The sequence below is a fragment of the Aquarana catesbeiana genome, linkage group LG07 (genome assembly GCF_042186555.1).
Source record: "Aquarana catesbeiana isolate 2022-GZ linkage group LG07, ASM4218655v1, whole genome shotgun sequence".
Taxonomy (NCBI): Eukaryota; Metazoa; Chordata; class Amphibia; order Anura; family Ranidae; genus Aquarana; species Aquarana catesbeiana.
In genome coordinates, this window is record NC_133330.1 from 222,953,906 (window position 1) to 222,974,675 (window position 20,770).

Here is a 20,770-nt window from a genome sequence, read left to right on the forward strand (position 1 = left end):
CTGACAAAGCCTTTATCTGCTTTTTTAATGAATTAATTGGAGCCATCTTTGTTCAGGCATTATCCATAGTCAGTATTTACTTCCTGGACTAAGAGGATGGCTTCAAGATGACATAATCTTGTAAATCCTAATGCCTGTGCAGGGACTTGGGTTTACCTCTCACCTTGTGACTTGTGAAAAGTTACAGTGTTGTAGTCTGTAGTAACTGCTTCTTCCTATCTGCATCAGACTTCTGACATCATTACAGCCTAGCCAAAATCCATTGACTTTAATGATAAAGTGCACAGCTTTTTTTAAATATTTATTATTACTTTATACTGTGACAATTTATTCACACAGACTTGTAGAGATAATGTGTATCTGTGTACGTATAGCCAAAACGTTTTTGTTTGGGATATTGTAGGGTTAGAACCTCTGTAAGGTGTTTATTGCTGTCTGTGACACCTGGAGATCCACATTTACTATTTGTCCTATTGACCATTGTCACCGAAACAGAACATACCGTAATAGAAAAATGTTAAAGTTGTCACCAGAACTAGAGATGAAAGTAAATCTTTCAGTGGGGACACCTATTGTAATGACAACTTTTTGAAAGGGGAAATGCTCCTTTCCTGTTGTATCTCTGGGACAGAAAGTGAAGGAAGATCTTGCCAAAATGACACAAAAGAAAAAACTGAGGTTTATCGATTCCTTATTCTATCCAAAAGTGGTTGTAAAGTTTAGATTTTTTTTTTCTAAAATAACAAACATGTTATACTTACCCGCTCTGTGCAATGGCATTGCACAAAGTGGCTCAGAACCTTCTTTCTGGGGTCCACCACCGGGGATCTTGACTCCTCTTCTGTGTCTGCCACCATAGCAAACTGCTTGCTGTGGGAGCAGATGTGTGGGTTTGATCCCGAGCTGTACCATATGTGTCCATAGATATGCACAATGCTGCCCCACCCTCAGCTCCCTCTTTATAGGGTTTGATTGGCAGCAGCAGGAGCCAATGGCTCCTACTGCTGCCTCTGTGCTTGTGAGGAGAGAAACACAGATCAGTGCCTGCAGACAGGCACAGTGCTGGATTGAGACTCAGGTAAGTATATGGGAGGGGATATAAATGTGGGGACATTTTTTACCTTAATTCAGTGAATGCATTACGGTAAAAATGTCTAGCTTTTAAAACCATTTTAATGAATGGTTTGCTTCTTTTTTATATACTAGCCTGACATTTGGGCTGGTATCTCCATATCCAGTAGGCTACAAGAATATGGGTCCTTGCTGTTTGCCTGCTCATGTTCCCTTCAGCATTTGAAAGGTGCCTAAAAAGAAATTGGCTTTCTCTTTAAAATGCCAGACCAGTGTTGCCTGACAGTATGCTAATGCGAAGGTCTAGTTCCAAGGCATTTGTGCTAAAATTTGTAACATAGCTTTCTGGTAGAGAGTGTCAGGTTCTCAGCTTTTTATCAATGCCCCTTCTCATACTAGACATTTTTCAAGCTGAAGGACATTATATATAATTAGACATGTTAATGCACAAGAGTAGATTTCACTGTTACAATAAAATTGGTATGGATATTGCTATCTACAGACATTTGGCTGAGTCACAGGCTTTTGGGGTTGATATTCTAAATGCAAATAGGTTGTTCACTTTGCGAGAGAATTGGCCCCAGAGCTTAGTGAATGAGGTCACACTTCTATCATCCAATTATGTGAATTTATTGGGTGCAAATGCAAATAGGTTGTTCACTTTGCAAGAGAATTGGCCTCAGAGCTTAGTGAATAAGGTCACACTTCTATCATCCAATTATGTGAATTTATTGGGTATTCTTTGCAAAGTGAAGCTACAACACATTTACTAATCTCTGGGTCGAATTTTCTTGCAAAGTTTATTTTTCCTTTTTCCGTTTAGTATATCAACTCCTTAGTTTGATTTACTACCTCTGGCCTGTAAACAAAAGCACAACACACCAGTGTGTGAACTGCCATAGCACATGTTATACTTACCAGCTCAATCTTCCTCTCCTCAGGTCTTCGACTGGCGTACCTGGCTCCTTCTCCTTTCCGAGTGCTATGGGGCACTCATGTGTGCCCGCTCCCGAGCCCCGCTCTGTGTGTTCATAAGACAAACAGAACAGGGCTTAGCCTAGCCTCTGCTCCCTCCTCACTGGCTGTGATTGACAGCAACAGGAGCCATTGAGGAAGCTGAGACCTGGAAGAGCAGCTGCTCTTGTGCGCATTGTTGGATCACAATCAGGTTTGAGTAAGTATTGGGGGGCTGCGGGGGGGAGCTGCATGCTAAAGATTTTTTTCCTTCATGCATAAATTGCATGAAGGTAAAATACCTTCAGCCTTTAGAACCACATTAAAGGCAGAAACAGAGCACATTGGATAGTGCATACAGGAAGATAAAATTTCACTTACAACAAAGTGACTTGTTCAGGATATATCAGCCTAACAAACCACCCAGAGGAACACTAGGAGAATCAATTAATCCAAAGACATCCCCCCAAAAAATACAGACATTCCAAACATTTCAGTCCCCCTTCTGTACCAGCTTGGAACAGCTTTGTATTTTTCTTTCTGTTGGTTCTCCCAGTGTCCACCTCGAAGAATCCATCTTGACTTGCATCCTCTCCTATTGCCAGCTACTCAGAGAGAGAGTTTCATCATCTGTTGGCATGAGGCAAAAATAGGGGGGAAAGAATTGTGACTTTGAATGAGGCAACTGACAGTATCAAAAGTATAATAACATGTTTTTTATCATAAAAATTTTATAAACTTAGTACATTGCAATAAATGCATGTGACATATCAATTCCATATGTATACATGGCGTAAACTTATTACACTTTGTATAAAGACAGTATAGCAGCACATTTCCAGTTAGGGTAACAATTTCATATATGGACAAGGCATAATGTATACAAAACATAAATAGATTGCAGTTCATGTATTATACAGAGGTGATCCAGCAGTCCAATCTGATTAAGATATGTAAGGAGATTTATGTACTCCATATTCTGAAGGTGTTGAGAACAGCCAGGAATATGAGGTGAAAGTTAGGTAAACGGGTAGTGTGTCAAAACATGGCTACATCCTGTATTACGCGACAAAAGCCACTTACTCAGGAGCTGATGTGTCAACATGTCTGAGATGAAATTATATATTATATATATATATATATATATATATATATATATATATATATATATATATATATATGCAGTATCTCACAAAAGTGAGTACACCCCTCACATTTTTGTAAATATTTTATTACATCTTGTGTAAATTTGCTGTCCCCTCAAAATAACTCAACACAGAGCCATTAATGTCTAAACCACTGGCAACAAAAGTGAGTACATCCCTAAGTGAAAATGTCCAAACACCTCGGTGTTATGTGACTCGTTAGTGTTACAAGGTCTCAGGTGTAATGGGGGAGTAGGTGTGTTAAATTTGGTGTTATTGCTCTCACTCTCTCATACTGGTCACTGGAAGTTCAACATGGCACCTCATGACAAAGAACTCTCTGAGGAACTGAAAAAAAGAACTGTTGCTCTAAATAAAGATGGCATAGGCTATAGGAAGTTTGTCAAGACCCTGAAACTGAGCTGCAGCATGGTGGCTAAGACCATACAGCAGTTTAACAGGACAGGTTTCACTCAAAATAGGCCTCGTCATGGTCTACCAAAGAAGTTGTCTATCCAAAGGTTGTCTTTGGGAAATAGATGGTTGAGTGCTGCCAGCATTACTCCAGAGGTTGAAGGGGTGGGGGGGTCAGCCTGTCAGTGCTCAGATCATATGCCGCATACTGCATCAAATTGGTCTGTATGGCTGTTGTCCCAGAAGGAACCCTCTTCTAAAGATGATGCACAAGAAAGGCCCGCAAACAGTGAAGACAAGCAGACTAAGGACATGGATTACTGGAACCATGTCCTGTGGTCTGATGAGACCAAGATAAACTTATTTGGTTTCAGATGGTGTCAAGCGTGTGTGAGGAGTACAAAGACAAGTGTGTCTTGCCTATAGGGATTTGCTTTGAATTTGAGTTGAACTCATGTTAGACTCGAACATTGGCTGTTCGCCCGTTCGCTGAACAGCGAACAATTTGGGGTGTTCGCGGCAAATTCGAAAGCCGCGGAACACCCTTTAAAAGTCTATGGGAGAAATCAAAAGTGCTAATTTTAAAAGCTTATATGCAAGTTATTGTCATAAAAACTGTTTGGGGACCTGGGTCCTGCCCCAGAGGACATGGATCAATGCAAAAAAAAAAGTTTTAAAAATGGCCATTTTTTCGGGAGCAGTGATTTTAATAATGCTTAAAGTGAAACAATAAAAGTGTAATATTCCTTTAAATTTCGTACCTGTGGGGTGTCTATAGTATGCCTGTAAAGGGGCGCATGTTTCCCGTGTTTAGAACAGTCTGACAGCAAAATGACATTTCAAAGGAAAAAAAGTCATTTCAAACTACTCGCGGCTGTTAATGAATTGCCGGTCCGACAATACACATAAAAGTTCATTGATAAAAACGGCATGGGAATTCCCCACAGGGGAACCCCGAACCTAAATTAAAAAAAAAAATGATGTGGGGTCCCCCTAAATTCCATACCAGGCCCTTCAGGTCTGGTATGGATATTAAGGGGAACCCTGTGCCAAAATTAAAAAAAAAACCATATATAATTTCATCTCAGACATGTTGACACATCCGCTCCTGAGGAAGTGGCTTTTGCTGCGAAATGTGTCGAGCAATACAGGATGTATCCATGTTTTGACATACTACTTGTTTACATAACTTTCACCTCATATGCCTGTCTGTTCTCAACACCTTCAGAATATGGAGTACATAAATCTCCTTACATATGGTTAATCAGATTGGACTGCTAGATCATCTCTGTATAATACATGAATTGCAATCTGTTTATGTTTTATATACATTATGCCTTGTCCATATATGAAATTGTTACTCTAACTGGAAATGTGCTGCTATATTGTCTTTATACAAAATATAATATGTTTATGCCATGTATACATATGGAATTGATATGTCACATGCATTTATTGCAATGTGCTAAGTCTATTCGAAATTTTTAAAAAGTCATTCTCAAGTCTTTTCAGAGGCAAGGAGTTCCAAAATTCAGCTCCTTGTACTTCACTCGTTCTCCCTCTGTATGTTTTCTTTTTAAATTTTGGAATCTTCAGTATGGCCAAGTTCGCCAATCTCAGGGATCGGGTAGGCACATATTTGACAAATTTTTCCTTCAGATACTCTGGGCTATGTCCATGCAGTGCCTTTTGGACAAGACATCCGGTTTTAAACAGAACCCATTCTTTCACGGGCAGCCAATGCAGGGCTCTAAGGGATGGAGTAATGTGGTCATGGCGACCAACACCTGTCAGCAACCTTGCTGCGGCATTCTGAATCAACTGGAGCTTGTAGATGGTAGAAGCGGGCAAACACAAATACAGGGCATTACAGTGGTCCAATCGACTGCTGATAATGGCACTGACCATGGCGATCTTGTCAGAGTCTGCGATATAGCGAAAAGTCGACCTCAGAAGTCTCAGGTAAAAGTGACAGGAACTCACCACCTGATTTACGTGAGGGCGCAGGTTCAACCTAGAGTCAAAGATGACACCCGGGTCCCTGACCTGAGTGGCCAGAATCGGAAAAGGTTTGAAAGATTCCAGCCATGATGGAAACAAGTTGGAATACACCTGGTTACTGAAGATGATACATTCAGTTTTGGTGCCATTTAGCTTTAGATAATTGGCACCCATCCAGGATTGGATTTCCTCCAGACAGGAGGCCAGCATGACCTGATCCTCCCCTTTAGATCTGGGTGTCGTCAGCATAGACATGGAACGGGAGATTGTGACGTTGAATGATGTACAGCAGCGGCCTCATATAAATGTTAAAAAGGATCGGAGATAAAGCCGATCCTTGGGGACCCCGCAAGACAGGGGACTATTGGAGGAATACAATGGTCCCAACTTTACCCTCTGAACCCTGTCTCACAGGAACGAGGCTACCCATGCCAGAGCTATACCATCCATTCCCGCCACCATCTTCAACCTATCCTCAAGTATAGAGTGGTCGATGGTATCAAAAGCTGCCGACAGATTATAGTGTTAAAACTGTGATAAAAATATTCATATTTCTTTGACAAACAGTTACTGGAGCCCTAGCCTCCCTGTTGAGGCCCCAGACCCCAGGTTACAGTATTTTGGGTTCCCGTGCGACTCTCCCGACCAGTTACAACTGAAAGGGATCTTTTGGCGTTACATGTTATTTTTAATTTTAGGGGTTATGGTGTTATATGATTTTTCACATTGTTGTATCTAATGCAATTAATTGTATATATTACATGATCAGGGTGGCCGATTTCTTCTTTGAGGGGATTTTGATGGTATAATTGTCATATTCCTGAGTGATGACTGACCCCATATAAACCCTGTTTGCTTATTATTTATCAGTCTTCCAGTTTGTTTCTTCAGACTTTTTATCGTGCTAGTTGTCATGAACTCTCCTGGGAGCTGTTTCCTTTCTACAAAGTTAGCAATGTACATGTCAACTAGATGTAATTTCTTCACAAATCATAATATAAAATTCAGGGCCATAACCATCTGCACTTTCATATGTGAGAATGGGACATTAAGCATCTCTGTCTGTTCAAGTTTTAATTGATATAACTTGAATTGTGAGTAAAACCTATCCTTATTGATACAATTAATTTGTGCAGGTCAGTATAAACTAAGGACCTTACCTTAAGCTGGGGTGTTCCTTGTCTAAATTTAATGTTGCAGCTAGGCTGTAGTCATCCTGAGCTTGATATGTTAGTTTTGCTTTCATTGGGTCTTCCCTAAGCCTAGGGTATTATTTGTTTATATCTGCTAAAGTGGGGTGTTCCTCAGCAGATAGTGTAATAAGAACCACTTTTGATGAGGTATGAATATTTGTCTTCTTGGCCAACCATTAGGAGCTTTATTGCCAGTGGTGAACTTCAAGAAAGGCCTCCCCCCCTGGGCTGTTTCCAGGAGAGGAGACAGAGTTGGAGGTTGATGACTTTTTAGCCTACTGCCTGGGGAGGGCCTTTGCTATAAGAGAGGCCCGGGTCTGGGACCTGGAAGAATTTGTTCTGCCTTGCTGGAGAATCTGAGGAAAAAGTGACCTGCTGAAGAGTGTCCTGGAGAAGTGTGTACAAGCTATCGCCAGTGGACATTTCAGGGAGGTTCTGTCTACTTGAGCTAGAAGGTATTGTGCTTCCCAAAGCTGCTTAACAGTCCGAGAAGTACAGATTACTGATCTTGGCTTAAAGGTCTATAGTGTGTATTGATGGCTGCTAGCGGAAGATACTGAAGTTGCATTTTTGTTTCTTTTTTGGGTATCCTGTGCCATGACCCCCTCTCCTTGTGTTTCTCCATTGTGCTTTAATACATTTTTAAAATGTTCTAAAGTGATTGACGCCAATTTAATTCAACTCATAAAGAGTCAAGGATTCCACCCTGAGGTTTGAGATGCTAGACTCGGAATCCCTAACTGCCTTCCAGGCATAAGGGGGTACAACAGCTATAAAGAGTTACATTAACATCCCTAAGGGCCTCTGTTCTGTTCTGTGTAGCGCACAAAGTAACATAACTATTTTATTTTTCTTTGTTATAATCACTCTAGGCTAATTTATGGAATTAAACAATAATGTACCTGGGTTTATTTCCATATCTAAACATATTTACCAGTTTTCATAGTTGTGCCATATTATTGAGGTTGTCATTCATATTTGGAATACATGATAAGTTCACCCTCAATATTGCAGATTCCAATCTATAAACAAATAACAGCAATATTCAAATCCACAAAGTCTGACACAAAAAAATCACTATATGCATATAGTGGTAATTATGGATGTAAAAGTAAGTGAGTGGCTTGATGAAGTCAATTGGGGTCTATTTTCACTGTTAAATTCTACAAGGCCAGGTTAAAATTTGACAATGTATTATCACCAAAATGACAAAGAAAGTGGCTCCACAGCTGCGGAGGGATATGTACAGTAGTGATTTAAAATAAAAAAGTTCCTCAGTTGTCTTTTTGTTTTTCTAATATATGTTAAATTACTTGGACAGGTTAGCTGGCATATTATCGCCTGTGAGGAACAATTCATGAAATCATGATTAGAGAATACGGTAATTAGAAAAATCACTTCAACATGCCTTTGTTTTTATTCTTCCTGAATTGATGGGAAGCTTGAAAAAACTGACCAAATTCTATGTGGCTAGGGGAATCCTCCCTGCTGTGTCATTTTATTCTGCCAGTGGGAGACATCCCCACCATTAGAATACACATCAGTACTGAGTCTATTGAGTGTGGAGCTGATCCAGGTTACATATACAGACAGGGCGGTTGAACAGATGTCTATCAGTGGATCAACTTCTGTTCAACCATGGTGGTCACACATGGATTAAAAGTTTGCCAGTCCCTGCTGTCCAGCTTAAAATTTCACTCTGTTCTTCCTGTTGGGGCCAGGTAATACCCCCTCACTCTCTATAACAGGGTCCAACAGGAGTACATGACAATGATTATTAAGTGTTCTTGCATAGAAAGACCACTTACTGTTATCTCACATATATATTATTCTTATTATAGCCAAATTTACCACCCTAACTCCTCCCACAGCTTTTACACTACATAGACAGTAATATACCGAAATGTGCGGATTGTTCCCGATTGGTGTGCTATTACTTTGTGGAACGTTTCGCCAAATGGTTCACAAAACATTGTTGTTTTTGCAGCGAAATTGGTCCCATAGGAATGAATGGCGAAATGTTCAAAACTAGAGTGGGAGGTGACAAAATCTAACAATCCCATGATCAGCCAAAACATTATGACCACCCCATGATCAGCCAAAACATTATGGCCACCCCATGATCAGCCAAAACATTATGACCGCAACATGATCAGCCAAAACATTATGACCACAACATGATCAGCCAAAACATTATGTCTACGCCATGATCAGCCAAAACATTATGACCACCCCATGATCAGCCAAAACATTATGACCACCCCATGATCAGCCAAAACATTATGACCACCCTATGATCAGCCAAAACATTATGACCACCCTATGATCAGCCAAAACATTATGACCACCCCATGATCAGCCAAAACATTATGACCACCCCATGATCAGCCAAAACATTATGACCACCCTATGATCAGCCAAAACATTATGACCGCAACATGATCAGCCAAAACATTATGACCACAACATGATCAGCCAAAACATTATGTCTACGCCATGATCAGCCAAAACATTATGACCACCCCATGATCAGCCAAAACATTATGACCACCCTATGATCAGCCAAAACATTATGACCAGCCAAAACATTATGACCACCCCATATTATTCTTATTATAACCAAATTTACCAACCTAACTCCTCCCACAGCTTTTACACTACATAGACAGTAATATACCGAAACATGCGGATTGTTCCCAATTGGTGTGCTATTAATTTGTGGAACGTTTCGCTGAATGGTTCAAGAAATATCGTAGTTTTTGCTGCGAAATTGGTCCCATAGGAACGAATGGCGAAATGTTCAAAACTAGAGTGGGAGATGACAAAAGCTGACAACCCCATGATCAGCTAAAACATTATGACCACCCCATGATCAGCCAAAACATTATGACCATGCCATGATCAGCCAAAACATTATGACCAACCCCATGATCTGCCAAAACATTATGACCACCCCGTGAAAAAAAAATAATAATTAAAAAAAAAAAATCATTTTTGAAAAAAAAATCATTTTTGAAAAAAAAAAAATCATTTTTGAAAAAAAAAATCATTTTTGAAATGACCAAGTAATTTAACTTGTAAAGGAAGAAAAGGTAATCTTCGTGTCTCGTGGCCACGACCGGAAATTGGAGACAGCACAACAAGAAATGAACAGTCGCCTAACCGGAAGCAGTCACGGACTCCGGAAAAAAAAAAAAAATAAAATTGTAAAAATATAAATGATAGGCTTCTTGGCTCTGTTCTTCCCAAACAAGTTGGTGTTATTTTTAGGGGTGCATGGTCCATTCAGGGGCAGGTTGCCCTGAACGTGATTGATCCCCTTAAGAAAGTATCCTTCTTCCAGCAGTGTAAGGGCTGTTACCCGTGTCGTAAATGTAATGTGTGCCTCCATAACATTGGGGGAGATATAAAACCATTAGGACATTCTCCATTAGAGTGAATGAACATGTTGCTGGGATTAAAAGTGGGAAAAGCAAACATACAGTACCTCGTCATTATTTACAGTACCACAACAAGGATCCTACTGGCACACTTTTTCAAGTGATTGATAAGTTTGTCCCTCACTGGAGGGGTGAGTCCCACCTTCACGGGGTCTCACGCCTCGAGACGTATTGGATATATGAGCTGAGGTCCTACTTCTCGTTTGGGTTAAACGTGGAGTGGGACCTCAAATCATTCATCAACCAGTCCTAGAGTCCCTCATTTTATATTTTTACAACTTAATTTTTTTTTTTCCGGAGTCTGTGACTGCTTCCAGGGTTGAGCGACCGTTCATTTCTTGTTGTGTTGTCTCTCATTTCCAGTCGTGGCCATGAGACATGAAGATTACCTTTTCTTCCTTTACAAGTTTAATTACTTGGTCGTTGGGACTTATCTCTGGAGTCTTGACCACTTCCGGCTGGGCGACCGTGCATTTCCAGTTGCGCTGTCTCCCATTTCCGGTCGTGATCTTTTGACACGTAGATTGCCCCTCCCCCTTTTTTTGTCATTTCCTTTTTTATCCCTTTTTAGTTTTGGATGACTAATTCTGTGTGACTGTTATAACTATCATATATGATTATAGTATAATCCTCATCTTTAGCATTTCTTTTATTTTTCTCTATGACATTGAGTTCTGGTCATGTGTTTCCGGTGCGGTCACATGATTGAGGAGTGTCACGTGACTATAGGGTCCCTTTTCATGGCCTTTTTTCAGGTATTCTTCCTGTGTGGTCACATGCCATAGTCTCTGCGTGCCACGTGACTCCAGACCCGCATTTTTGCGGGCTTTTTGACATGACGTCCTTCCCTTTTGTTTGCCATGTGAGCCTTCGGCCATTGGGATATGACCTTCTGGTTTACCTACTGGTTGGTCACCTGGCTCACATGTTTTTGCATTTCTGGTATATCATTGGTCCTCGTGATGAGGTTCTGATTTCTTTGGTCAGATGACCACTATACCCAAATAGGAGGAGGTTTTAATGTTTTCTTCGCTGATTGGTCTTGTATTATGTATTTTATTTATATATATATATATATATATATATATATATATATATATATAGGCAATGTGGAAGAGGTGATTTATGCCCCAGTTGAAGACCCTTTGGTCGAAACGTGTAGGGCTGCTTTATCACACTTCATATTGCCCTCATTTTATTTGTGATCACTTTTAATTGTAATTGTTTTTTTAGAAATAAAATACCACCTTTTTTACCTGCACTATGTGGAAGCAATATTCTTTTCTCCACATATCATCCTGATGCGAGTGGGTACTCTGCCCTGGTATATCCACCACCAAAGGCCATAACCTTGACGTTTCTTGGATTGGCGGTAAATTGGATGTTACTCTCGGCTCCCCCCGTATTCCATCTTAGAGGTCCGAACCATCTGGATATCTACACACCTGCCCTGTGTGGCATACTGCCTTGATGACTCTATGTCGCTGACAGTAGAGTCCACCAGATCTGGTAAGAGCATTTACTTGACATTCAGTTGTTGACGATTCCCCCTTGGTGTTGTTTCCACAGACGGAGCTGTATACCCATTTCCACCGCTCTGGGATCTACACTATCCGGTGTTTGATTATTTTGTTCACACTGTCGGACATTCATTTAGTTTAATAATTCAAGATATAGGCATTTTTTTTGTTCAACATTTATTTTGTTGATACAATTATTTTACATGGACTTTTGAGTTTATTTATTTATTATTCACATTTTTTTGCACATGTATCACGATATTTGTGTATAACTGTTATGCGCTACATTTTTCACCATTCTGTTGTTTTTTGTTTGTCACATTGTATGTAGCTGCTTATTTTTTTTTTTTTTTTTGAGGTTAGTGTAGTGTTTACATATATATCTTCACAATGATGGGACTTCTTCAACTTTTTTACTACTATTTATGCTTTTTAATATATTAAGCTTTTTAACACTTTTCATGGTTACTCCAGCCACACCAACCACACAACAGTTATTTAAGCCACTCCACCCAGTTATTCCGCCCACTCCAGTTGTAGACTACTGTAGGTGGAGGCAAGAACACTTCACACAATTTCCCCAGAAATTGTAGCTTTTCTACTTATTATTATTATACACGATTTATATAGCTCCAACAGTTTATGCAGAGCTTTACAATGTAGAGGTGGGACAGCACAATTACAGTACAGTTCAATACAGAAGGGACAGGAGGGCCCTGCTTGTAGAGTTTACATTCTAAAGGGAGGGGGGGTGGTACAAAAGGTAATAGATGTGGGGAATGATTTGATGGGGGTGGCTCGGGGACAATGATCTCTCAAGCTGTCCGTAGCCAAATCAAAATTCAGCTGGTTTAGCAGGGACCAGATACATTTTGATCAGTGTATGGTTTATTGAATTGAAATTTGTCAAAGGGACATACTGGAAAACATTTGTTGATCAGTGGGTGCATCCAATTGGTTGCAGCAACTGATCAGTGTGTTCTGACAGAGGCAAATCCCATTGTCGGGGGGGATCCACCTTGCTTGTGTGAATGGAGAAATCTGTTTTTTTTTTCGTTCAGCCCGCTCTTTGACCTATAGAAAACTGCCTGTCTTTGGACAGCTTTAGGATCCCCTAGATCCCCATACATTGAAAACTAAAGGTAGTGGCAATCCTATACTTATCTTCAGCTTCTTGACTGTTATCCTTTTCCAACCTCACCTACTATGTAACTTTTTTAGATAAGCACCTGAACGACCACAACATAGAGGGATATACAAGGTAATACACACATAGGTTGGACTTGATGGACTTGTGTCTTTTTTCAACCTCACCTACTATGTAACTATGTAATAGTTTACTACAGTGTATAGCCTGAAGCCTTGTTTAACTCTCCTATACTTTTAAACCTTGTGAGACCCCTAGACTTCTCTATGAAGGCTTCAATTTTGGAACAGTTTTTGTCCCCCCGTGTACCCCAAGTATGACATCCTTCCAGGACCCTAGATGATGATTGACAGTGTAGAGGAAGGAATAACCAGCATTCAATTTTTAAAACTTTTTTTTACCTATTTTACTTTATTTTCTTTCTTACCTTTTGTACATTGCTAAAAAAATATGAACCATCAGTTTATATTGTATAAACCCAAAAAAGGTTTTAAAACTTAAACTGAACTAAAACCATTATGGTTTCTCTTTAAAACAATTTCATTGTTTTTGCCATTCATATGGAAACTTGCTTCTACTGTTTATTTTCTGTTCTCCACATTTAAATTAGCCAATATTACAATCTTTGTGTCATACACCATAACAAGGAAAGATACTGTATGCTTTCAACTTAATTAAACATCCTATACTGTCAGTAAGCATTGGTGATATGGATTGTGATAAACTCTTGATGGACATTGGATTATTGATCCACTTCAGGTTTAGCTATCATAGCTATGTAACAAAATGTTGTGCATGCTAGAATAAAACAGAAGAACCTAATCTTCCCAGTGCTGGGTACCTAAATTATTCACTATCGAGAGTTGTATAGATATTTTACCCATGATAAAAACTCAACAAAACTAAAGTCGTTCTTTTTAAATAAACAAAATAAATCTTTTGTGAATTTTTCACCAAAATTACAATTTCAGTGGATTTTTATCACTTTTAAACGTGCTTATGATGATTAAAATAGGTCTTATATTGAAAATTCTATTTTTTTCCAAGTTTTTATGCTAGATGTTCATCATTTTACAGTTAATTGTAAAATCCATTTAGTATTTAGAAAAATGGGAATTTTTATTCAGAATGGTCCACTATATTTCTGAACCATTAGCCTTTTAATTTTGTTTGTTATTTTTTTTATGTTTGTTATTAAAAATTACTTTATTATTATTTTATTGACTGCCTATTCTCCATATTGAATTAGTAAAGGAATCTTGAGGTCTTACCAGTTTACTGTGAGCCTCAAATAGTTGCAAGCCATTAATAAAAGGCATACCTTTCTTTTGCATAGAGTAGGAAATGAATAGAACTTCTTTCTTTTTTTTTTTGCAATCCAGTTGAAGAGATGTCAGAAATGTAATAAGAACAAAGCATATCCTTCTATAGTGTGTACTTGTCTTTATCCAGAACACTAATGCCCTGTACACACGGTCGGACATTGATCGGACACTTACCGACAACAAAATCCTAGGATTTTTTCTGACGGATGTTGGCTCAAACTTGTTTTGCGTACACATGGTCGCGCAAAGTTGTCAGAATTTCCAATCGCCAAGAACGCGGTGACGTAAACCACGTACGACGAGACTAGAAAAGGCCAGTTCAGAACCAAGCGCGGCACCCTTTGGGCTCCTTTTGCTAATCTCGTGTTAGTAAAAGTTTGGTGAGAGACGATTCGCGCTTTTTCAGACTCGCTGTTTTCAGATTGTTTTCTGCTGTTCAGTTTGTGCTTGTGGGTTTGTATCTGCTCTTCAGTGCATGCAAGCAAGCTACGCATGACTTATTTGAGTCATTGTGTTCTTGTTCGTTTGTTACTGTTTTTCAGGTCGCTCTTCACAGGCCTTGCTGTTCTTCAGTGCCTTCTGTTACTTCGTTCTGAGCAGCCGACCGTTTTCTAGCCATGTTGCGTATACGTACTCCTTGTAGAGTTTGTGCTGTGCGGGGGCTTGGTGTTGGGGTCCTGACCTTGACACAAGTCCAGTCCATGAACAGGGTAGGGAGGAGTTCATGGACCAAGAATTGGTTGCTTCAGCGTGACCAGTTCTGTCATATGCCTTTGCTCCGTGAGATCCGTGAGAATAATCCTGATGATTTCAGGAACTTTCTCCAGATGACGGACCCCATATTTCACCGTTTGTTGGCTTTGCTGACCCCCTATATTAGCAGGCAGGATACCTGCATGAGGCAAGCCATCACTCCAGAGCAGAGGCGGTACTTGGCGACAGGGAGAAGCCTGCAGGACCTCAAGTTCTCAACAGGCATCTCCCCCCAGGCTCTGGGTATCATTATCCCAGAGACCTGTTCTGCCATCATCCAGGTCCTACAGAAGGAGTATATTAAGGTAAGATTTTTATCCTTTAATATCACATTTTATTGTATTTATTGTTTGGTAATATATTGTATTTCTTTCCTCATTCCCTAATTACCATGATTGTAATATGCTGTGAATGTCCCCTTTGTCCTCATGCATGCTGGATTTTTATGTAATAATTATTTTGCTCCTTCATACATATTTGCCTTCACTTACCTCCCCAGCATGGTCTCCTGGCCTATATTCACCTCATGTAGTCACTTAACAATGTATTTTGTCAGCTCCATAGTAGTGCTTTACCCCACACACCCCCTAAAATGTTTTAAAATGTGATTGGTGCTTTAAATTCAGGCAGAGTGCCCGAGGCTTTTTTTTGGGTGGTCCCCAAATCATTTTTAAAATAAGAAAGTGTATATAGGGCGCACAAGATTAACGTAGTCTAAACAATGTCTCTATATGAGGGGGCAGTCCAAAGAGGTGCTGGCAAAGATGATAATATGGTCGTGAAGTAATATCTTCAGCACAAAGGGCTGCAGCTTTAAGAGACTGAAGCAGGATCTATAGGAAAATGAAAAACAAAGGCGCCTCTAAGTGCAGAAGAAAAGCAAGTTTTTAATGCCCCAACTGGGTTCAGAAACACTTACAGGATGGAGGATATAATCAGGCACATCATAAATATGGCTGCATTGGAAGGGGTCACGGTGGAAGAACGCCTTCAGGGAGATGGATGTGTTTGTCACTAACAGCAGCGAGGTGAAACACTGGAAGCCGCTGTGGAGCCAGCGTCGTCAGCGGGGAGTGACGGCGTACCCGGAAGTGATGTCATCCACTGAGCGGCTCCGTAACCAGCCTGGACCGCAAACACACAGCCAGAGGGGGGAAGTGATGTCATCAAAGAGGTTTTGCAGAAGAAAAGCAAGTTTTTAATGCCCCAACTGGGTTCAGAAACACTTACAGGATGGAGGATATAATCAGGCACATCATAAATATGGCTGCATTGGAAGGGGTCACGGTGGAAGAATGCCTTCAGGGAGATGGATGCGGTTGTCACTAACAGCAGCGAGGTGAAACACTGGAAGCCGCTGTGAAGCCGGCGTCGTCAGCGGGGAGTGACGGCGTACCTGGAAGTGATGTCATCCACTGAGCGGCTCCGTAACCAGCCTGGACCGCAAACACACAGCCAGAGGGGGGATGTGATGTCATCAAAGAGGGACGTGTTTTGGAACCGTCAATCGTTCCTTTATCAACCTGTAGCTATAGTGATGACTGAGAGTGATATATATACTAGCAGTGGGTTGGCCGGGGGCGGGGGCAGCAATACAGAGTTAAATTCGTGACAATGAGAGCATTTAAATACATAAATACACATTTAACAGCATTCTTAAAAGAATAAAAGAGGCAATATTAGCCTAAGGGAGAAAATAATCAATTTGAGGAAAATGGAAAAAATGAGAAAAGTTAGAAGTAGGGGAAATCGTAAGATTAGAGCAATTAAAAGTTGAAAAAAAAAAAAAAAAAAAAAAAAAACTTGGGCTCAAAACAGGATGTCTGACAATCAGAGACCAAAAACCATGCATGCACGAATGCATAATATGAATAATTAGAACGTGCAGGCATATGTGTATAACAGTATAGGTGTGGTATTAGAATTAATATTAAAATTAGAGCAGAAGGGGCATATGTATCAACAATAATATTAAAACAAACGTGAGTAAGCATTGGCAATTATAATAAAAAAGGGGCCTAGGTAAATGTCTATAAAAAGATGGAAGGGGAATATAATATCAGAGTATGGCACTAACTTCAAAATCCTCGTTTAACCCTCCAGGGGCTAAAACATTTAGTAAGAAAATCCAGTACATTTCTCTCTGGCATAATCTTCTATAGCGTTCAGCTGGGGGAAGGTCTCTTGGCATTGCCTCAATAACCCATACTCTAAGGCCATCAGTGGACTTATCATGGACTTGGAGATAGTGTTTAGGAACGCTATGATTATCTAATCCACCTATGATGAACCGGCGATGTTCGCCGAAATGTCTACGTAATGGCCGAATGGTGCGTCCTACGTAAAACAGACCGCAGGGACATGTGAGGCAATATACAACATGGTCAGACGAGCATGTATGAAAACCTTTTATCGGGTATGTTTTACCTTTAACGTGGAAGTCTTTCTGGCCATGTACCACAAAACTACAGGTTTTGCAGAGAGGCTTACAGCACTGGTACATCCCAGAGATAGCTAGGAACGTGGGTATGTGATGACCCGGAGGCGAGGGTATTGCCTTAAGTTTACTAGTCGCTACCTTACTTTTAATATTAGGTGCCTTTCTGTAGGCAAAATAAGGTCTGTTAGGCAGAGTAGGAAGAAGATGTTCATCTTGCAGTAGTAGAGGCCAGTGTTTTTTTACAATATTTTCCATTTGCTTATGTTGAGTATGAAATTGAGTAATGAAACGTAAATTACTCTTCTGGGTATTAGGACGTGGGCGAGGATTCTCAATGGAAGGTATACTTTTATATTGTTGATAGGCTGTTTCTAAAAGATTAACAGGGAAACCCTTTTCGAGAAATTTCTCTTTCAAAATTTCACCTTCAATATCATAGTCCTTCTTCAAGGTGCAGTTCTTTTTTAGCCGACAGAACTGACTCTTAGGTACATTATTTAGCCATAGGGGGTGGTGGCAGCTGTTGTAGTGAAGGAACGAATTTCCAGCTGTTGGCTTGGTGTAATTTTTGGCATGTATCTCCTTACCTACCCAAAAGAGTTTGAGATCCAGGAAAGCTAATCTATTTTGATCAATAACAGAGGTAAATGTAAGGCCCATGTTATTGATATTACAGTATGTAACAAAGTCAGAGAAAATTGATGCACTGCCATCCCATATGATAATCACATCGTCTATATACCGGCCATAGAAAGCGATGTGGGAAAAGAACGGGTTGTTATTCCATATATATTGGTATTCCCAGTGCCCCATGGTGAGGTTAGCAAATGAGGGTGCAAAATGCACCCCCATAGCTGTCCCTTTTATCTGTAGAAAGAAATTATCCTCAAACTTGAAATAATTATGTGTGAGGCAAAAGGACGTAGCCTCGACAATGAAGGAGGCTTGTCTTGGATTCAGCATGGGGTCTTGACAAAGGAAAAACTGTAGGGCATTGAGGCCCACTTCATGGGGTATGGATGTATATAAAGATTGTACGTCTAGGGAGGCCCAGTGATAGTTGTTTTCCCAAGAGTACATGGATAAAATCTCCAGCAGATGAGCGCCATCTCTGATGTGAGACTGGAGGGATTGAGCCAATGGCTGAAGGAACTGGTCTATATATTGTGAGAGTCCACTACTAATGCTATCCATTGCCGCCACAATCGGTCGCCCAGGTGGTGTTTTTAGGTCTTTATGCACCTTGGGCAGATGATAGAAATAGGGTGTAAAGTGTACTTCTTTGACCAGGAAGGAGGCTTCTTGTTGAGTGATGATGTTGTCATTCAGTGCTCTCTTGACAAGAGAGGAAGCTTCAAGGGTAAATAGAGGTAATGGGTCTTTGTTAAGTCTGATATATGTATTAGTATCAGATAGCAATCAAGTGGCTTCGGAGACATAGTCAGTTCTATTTTGTATCACTATACCTCCTCCTTTGTCGGCACTCTTAATAACCAGATCCAAATTGTTGGTAAGTGTATCAAGGGCTCTTTTTTCACAATGAGTGAGATTGGAAATAACTCTTTTATTTTTGTTATTATTACAGAGTTCCTGTATTTCTGCATGAACAATGCGGTAAAAAGCATCAATACATGAACCTTTGGACTGGGTGGGGTAAAAAACCGAAGTGGGTTTGAAAGTGGTATTTTGGATAGGTGGAGAGGTTATTAGATGTTGTGTGTATAGTGAGTAATCAATCTCAGAATCTACTGGAGGAGGAGATTGAGTAAAGGGATGACTATATAGTTCTTCCAAAATGGAAAGAGGATCACTTTCTATATTGACATCAGTATTGTTGTATGACACATCAGGTATATTGGGGTCAGTGCGTGGCCGGTGTTTAATGGATTGGATGTTAAAAAATCTCTTTAGGGTAAGGAGGCGAACAAATTTGTTCAAGTCCTTGAAGAGAAGAAAGGGATTAGGTGCAGCGGATGGAGCAAAATTTAGGCCTCGGCTAAGTAAGGAGATTTCATCTTTGGTTAAGACATGAGTGGAGAGGTTAAAGATTTTAACAGTACTCTCTTTTTGCTGGGGTCTGAGCTGGAGCTTGCCTCCTCTACCTCGACATCCTCTCCTTCGTGTTTTCTTTTTTGTGGTCTTGCCCGGGGAGGGTCGAATACTAAAAAAGGGACCGCAGTTGGCTCAGAGGATTGAGTAGTGGCAAGAGGTGTCATAAGTGAAGAATTGGGACCAAAAGAGACTGATGAGACAGAAGGTTCTCTAGATGGAGTATATGTTTTATTAGCAATGGTGTTATGTTGACTGTCTGTAGTTGTTGCTAGGCAAGGGATCACAGGAGGAGCATCAGAGATGTTATGGGGCACGTTAGGTGCAGTGTGAATGGAGGTTGCATGCGCCTCCTGTGTTAACTGAACAAGATCTGAGCTGTCGATAGGAGATGAAGTCGGTGGTGTAGGTGATAAAGCAATGGTGTTAATTTCGGAAACAGCTGTTTTTTTAGGAGCAGATGTTTTTTTAGAAGAGATTATTTTTCGAGGAACAATGGTAGCGAAGGGATTAATATCCATGAGGGATGGAAGATCATGGGTAGGTTTGCGTTTCCAAGAGAAAATATTGTTGCTGCTGTAGTCTTTCAAATCTCTGCTAAATTTCCCCAATTTATGTTTAATCAGATTGTCTTCCTTCTTCTGAGTTTTTTTAGTCAGGATAGACAACCAAAGGGATGGTAAATGAGTGGTAAGTTCTGCGATTTGGGAGAATACTATTTTTATTTGGTGGGTGCATTGTTCATATTTGATATGTCTCTGTGCAGAGATGATTTTGATCCATTTATTAGTGCAAAACTCCAATATGGATGACCATTCTCTTTGTGACTCTAGGTCTAAAAAGGAACATGTTTTTAAAATTCTAAGACCCCTGGGAGTAATATGAGCGGACAGATATTTAAGAAGAAAGAATTCATCCCACCACTGCTGGTTGGCGGAGATGACTAGCCTCTCCAGTTTACGAAACAATGAGCAAAGGGATTTATATTCTACATGAAAAAAATGAGGGATGGATTTAAAAAATTCCTTAGGTATAATGGCCAAAAGGTCATTTATTTTAGAGTATTTTAGGGAGTCTATTTCGGACAGAAAATCCATGGATGAAGGGGAATAGATGTGATAGGTGAAAAAGAATAAAAACAATAAATCAGAATGCTGAAAAGTGGAGATACACACATAAATAATATAAAAATATGTATATGTATACATATATGCATAAAAAATTATCAACTGATATAAAAAGAGACAAAAAATTAATACATAGATACAAAAGTCTGTGCGTCAACCTAAAATTGGCTTCATCATATAAGAACAGTTAA